The sequence below is a fragment of the Coptis chinensis genome, chromosome 3 (assembly GCF_015680905.1).
Source record: "Coptis chinensis isolate HL-2020 chromosome 3, ASM1568090v1, whole genome shotgun sequence".
Taxonomy (NCBI): Eukaryota; Viridiplantae; Streptophyta; class Magnoliopsida; order Ranunculales; family Ranunculaceae; genus Coptis; species Coptis chinensis.
The window spans coordinates 44470186-44475925 of record NC_141458.1 but is presented as its reverse complement, the minus strand read 5'-3'; the positions used below and the strand labels follow the sequence as shown (position 1 = coordinate 44475925).

Here is a 5740-nt window from a genome sequence, read left to right as displayed (position 1 = left end):
GTGAGTAAAACTATTTTTTTATGTTTATCAATTCACTAGTACAAAAAAATATTTTTGTGATTGTTTTAAAAGGTTATTTGTGACTGTTGTGTTCGAAACGGTCACAAATGGTAGAAAAAAAGTTTTTGTGACTGTTGGATTCTAAACTGTCACAAATGGTTTTATCTAGGAAGTATGGAGTACTATTTGTTACTATTCTACTAAAACAGTTGCATATTCCGGGACCTTATGTGACAGTCTCACAATACCCATCTATGTTTTTGGTCCAATCCCCATGTGCAACTCCACTAAAAAACCAACTACTCCGAAACACAACTAATTTTGGTCTCGCCCACCTTCTCTTTCCCCTCACTCTCTCGCTTCCTGCAAACACCAACAGGTATCGTGCCTCTTACAAACTCCCAAATGTCTCAAACACAAAATCTCCGGTCTTCTTCTTCTTTTTCTTCTTAACTCTGATTTAAGTCACATCTCACCTAGTGTCCATCTTCCTATTCTGTTTTTTAGGGTCAAAAGGGTTAGGGCCGAATTTCTTTGTGATCTTTGCTGCATTGATTACACTTTTGGGGATTTGATTTCTAATTTCTGGAATTTCAAATTTGAGAAATGTGCCGAGAATCTTGTTGGCTATTATGGCGATGGATGCGAAGAAAGCTAGGGTTGCTAAGAGGGGACCATGTATGACTTGATTTTTTGATAAATTGAAGTTGATTTATTAGCTTCATAAGTATTCAGTTGTACGTGAATCATCTTTTGATTCTCTTATGCCCACAAATTTTCCTTAGTTATAGTGAGCACTTGGCATGTTTTTTGGTGTGGTTTTAAGTAATTTGGTTCACGTACTACCTGAATTTTGGGAGAAGGATACAGCTAAGTATGGTTTAGAATTCATTGAGTTGGCGTTGAAGTGTTTGATGATTTATGGTAAGTGAATAATTCATGGTTGGGTCTTTCAAATTATTTTGGTGAATCTTACGGAAACAGGTTTTGAATGCCACTGGCACTCGTTAGGGCTTCAAGTTTCAGTTGTGTTTGAAGTCCGTTCTGGTTGGGGAAATGGGGCGGCTCCCAAAGTTAGCGTTGATTAATTTGTATTCCTGTTGGGGCTTCGAAAATCAGAGTCGATGAACTCGATTGTTGTTGGAGTTTTCGTGTTAAATGAACTGGATTTCGCTCACGCAGCAACCCATCTCTTCCCTTTCCCTCGATTGTGGTTGGGCCAGCAAATTTCAGTCTTTCCAAGTTGTGGCGACTTCTAAAATTAGTGTTAGTTGTGAACAAATGTTGTTTTGCTATGTATCTTTCTCGCTCCTTAATTGCCTATTTTTTTTTATTAATTTTTTTTATTTAAGGTACTTAACCTTGAATGTGTTAACAAAAAAGTCAGGTTGATGATTTTTGAGTTATATGTTAATTTTTCTTCAGGTTTCTTTGACTCTACAGAACAAATCTACAAGGAGGAATCAAGCCAGATACATACACACTCAACTTAACTCTAACAAGGCAGATGATACGGTTTTCATCATATAGTTTGTTTGACTCTATTGTGAAGTTTTTTTTTTTTTTTTTTTTTTTTTTTTAAGTTGGTGCTTAAATGATACTAGTCTAAAATTTGTACTGATTTAGGAGTTCCCTAGAAACCCAAAAATGGCATTGGGCAGCTTCATGGTTTTGACTTTTAAACTTCCATGTACACATACTTGATCAATCCATGGTGCAAGGCATTCATACATGTCTTTAATATCAGGTATCGATTCCTTTCCTTGATCCTTTGTACATGTATGTTGGTCAATCTATTGTACTATACACATTAAATATTAGGAATACATGTAAAGATAGATAGAATGATCCTCTCTGGTACGCAGTTTTCTTAATTAGAGAGCTTCTTGTTATTTAGCACTAGTAAAATACTAAAATTAAAGGGTATTAAGACGACTGATTAAAGCTCTTTGATTCGGATCTCATTCCATCACGCTCAACGCTACTCTAGCTCTCTCTTCTTTCATTTGGGGCATGCCCACCATAACAGGTGAGAATTTAGTTAGAGGTAAGCTTCAAAGCTTGGATATCAGGTTGACCAATTGGATATTTTCTCGTTCATCAAAACAAATTGGGAATTTTATTAAAGAAAACCAGAAAAACTGAATTTGTTTGCATTTTTCTTTTAATTTTTTTTTTGTGCAATTGGGTTTTAATTATATTGAAAATTGTAAATTTCTCTTTGTTGCTATAATTTGTAATGGCTATTACTAATATTATTGGTTGATATTTCTTCTTTGTCTTATTTATTTTTAGTGGTGTTTGATTAGTTTTGTAGCACTTTGTTGTCATTTGCTAATGAAGATCTATGTGTCAAATAAATTGACGTCCTATTTCATATGTTTTTTGTTGACTTTCCAATATAAAACTTCTGATCTTTGATGCCAAGGTTTGTTAACATAGCTATGTATGTTACTTGAGATTATTGTGCACATGCTCATGCATTTTCTGGTGGGGTGTTATATACACATCAAACAAGTTTGGTTCTACTTGTAGCCTTCGGTTGGGTAGTGTCTTTTGGTACTAGGCTAAAAATTTTGTCCATTATTTTGTTGCTTATCCTTTCTCTTGAATTAAGTCCTTGGTTTCTTTCGAGGTAGTAAAATTTTGTTGCTTAGTGGATATTATTTTAATAATCAAGGATATTTGTTGCATTATAGTGAAATTACTTGTATGATTTGAATCATGAAATAGTAAATTGTATTTGTTTGCTAACTTAGGAATGAAAGCCTATCTTTATCTTGTTTTTTCCTGGTTTTATTGTTACTAAAAGTTGGAGATGGAGGATTAGAAAGGGGAAAGAGAATTCCGCAGTCGATTGCTTTGCATCGATCTCGAATAACAATCGAACTAGGTTAGTTAGGATTTTTCTCTCCCCCATTTCTTTGTTAGGAGTTATTTTTTCCCTTTATTGTTCTAGTTCTAATACCAGGTTTCCTTGCCCATTTCCTCTGTTCAGGCTGCAATAATGGTAATTCTCTGAGAGCAAATCCAAAAAAACATAATTTGGTTACATTTTGTTGTTTTTGTTTGGTGAAATTGGGTTTCAATTTGCTCATTCAAAATAAGATATTTTTGTCTTACTGAACTCTCAATGGCTTTAGCTTGGTTTGGTAGTAGAAATTGGGTTTCTTCTTCTAGGAAGTAACTTGCGATGTGTATGAGGTAAAATTGGTTACTAGGTGCGTTCATGCTTTGTCGTGGTATGCTAAGGTCTTTGTTGTAGATAAATGGTTAGTCTGAAATTCTTTTTCTGTTAACTGTGCGACAAAACACTTTTGCTCTTCTATGCTAAAGTTTAAATGTGACTATTTTTTTAAGGGAGGGGTTCTGGGGACATATTTTATCTTAACACGTAAACAAATTCAAAATCGTTAGGGTATTTATAAGTTTTGGATTAGGCTAATTTTTTGTAGATATGATCTCCTAACTATTCTAAACATTGTCACAAATAATCAAAAAATTCTAAATTTTCCAAATATAGTTAACAATTTACAAAATTTGGCTAATTGTAGACCGTTCATTTTCACTACTTTTGATACTATATTTAGCAAGTTTAGAAATTTTTTATTTTTTGGATTATTTATGACAATGTTTAGAATAGTTAGGAAATTATATCTATAAAAAATTAGCCTAATCCAAAAGTTAGAAATGCCATAACAATTTTGAGTTTGTTTATGTATTAAGATAATATGTCCCTAGAACCCCTCCCTTTTTTTAAAGGAATATCTTTTAGGATATTAGTGTGCCTAATTACAACTATTTAGAAACTTTTAAATGGTAAATTGTATTACAGGGAATCTAGGATTTTGCTCCAACATGACGTTAATAATGTTGATTTGCTTATGTGAAGGACGAAGGAGGCTTATCTGGTATGAGGAGGAGATGAATGGAAGGAGTGCAATTTATGATAGCGGTTGTTGAAAAAAGCAAGTGATTGGAAAGTTAGGATTTGAACTGCTAGTAGTTTGTCTTGCCAAGAGAAAAATAGTGGACACCGATTTTTTAGGTACCTTGTATCAACAATAAAAAGTGAGGCAGGGTTAATTATGAGAAGTGTAAGGTGGCTTAGTTAATATGCATGGACTGCTCACCATCAACCAATTGTCTCCATCTTTATGTTGTCGATGTATCATCTCCATCTCTATTTACTCTCACTCGCTGTCACTTCAACTGGGTTGTATCGTTTCCGTTTCTATTTACTTGCTCTCTCGTAATCACTTCAAATGGGCTCGACAATGTCTTTAAATTAATCTGGTGATTCATAATACTATACGATCCGACTGAAGGTATGTTCTCTTCTTCCCAAAATATTATATTAGCTTTCTTTCCTGTAGTTTCATAAATATTTGATGATGAAATGGTAGATCTCAGTATTACTATCACTGTTACTTCTTTTAATAGAAAGCACTTTGAGGAGGGACCTATGGAAATTGAGGGTAGTAATGACGTCCACACCTTGGCGTTTGGTACTGCTGAATTATGTGGTGTCTATGGTCGTGGTAGAAGTGGAGGAGATCAAAGAATATTCCCCATAACTTATTTTCATCTTGCAAAGTGAGGATCAATGATGCATATTAATGGTTTAAAGTCCAAAGTTGCAGAGGAAACATAAAGAAGATTAGAAAAAGAAGAAAACTTAGTTTGTTCCTAATATTATATCCATTTCAATTGAATTAGTGTTTTAAGAATATTCATTTTTCATATCGTCATGTTTAAGAATATATATTGGTTATCCAAGGGGTTTGAAATGCTTGAATGGTTATAACACTTTATTATTGTTACTTGAAATTTAATGGATAATATTCAGGTGTGTATAGTAGTTTATTGCACGTTCAATTCCATTGGATGTTTTGTTTTCACATATATTTAATATTTTTTTTAATAAAAAAAAATTTATTTATCACGGTTTTAACCAAACCGTCATTACTAGTTTTTCTTTTGTGTCGGTTACTATTTTGTCGAAATGGTCACAAAAGATATGATTTTTTATGACGGTTTTTAAGTATTTGTAACTATTTAATATGGTGGATATAGCGTTATCTAGAGGAAATAATTGTGACGGTTTTGGGGAAAAATAAATGACCCCCACTCCGTCACGGTTTTAGAAGAAAAAAAAACAGTGACAAAAGACTTTTTGTCACCGTTTTTAACAGTGATATAAAGCCTTTTTTGTTGTAGTGATTATGCTTTGAGGATTGTTTAATTCATTTGCATCCAATTTTTGATTTTCCATTAGTTATTCAAGGTGGTGTGTAATACCGACTTCTATTGATCTTTCTATAGTGTCCTTGCAAACATGACATAAAAAAAATTATACATGCATGATTCCCTATGTGGGATCTTCAAAGATTATCTAGTTTCTGAGTTCCCGTTAATTATTATTTAAGGTTAGTTCAATGCATTTACATCTAGTTTTCAATTTCCCGTTAATTATCCTTTAATGTTAGTTTCATGCATTCGCATCCAATTTCTGATTTTATGTTAATTATTCTATGAGGTTAGTTCAATGTAGTTGCATCTGGTTTCCGATTTCTCATTAATTATTTTTTGAGGTTCAATACATTTGTATATAGTTTCCAATTTTCCATTAATAATTCTTTTATGTCAATTCAATGCATTTGCATCTAATTTTCCACTTCCTGGAAATTATTCTTTGAGGTTTCTGATTTGCCAGTTAATTATTTTGTGAAATTAGTTT

General features: G+C 32.9%; 1 long non-coding RNA gene across 1 annotated transcript; it reads left to right on the top strand.

The window, feature by feature from the left end:
- Positions 1–1574: 1574 nt before the first annotated feature.
- LOC147509757 (uncharacterized) lies at positions 1575–4803 on the top strand. Its single transcript, XR_015218605.1, has 3 exons — positions 1575–2029; positions 3893–4328; positions 4444–4803. It is a non-coding gene; the product is annotated as an uncharacterized LOC147509757 (long non-coding RNA).
- The last annotated feature ends 937 nt before the right edge of the window (positions 4804–5740 follow it).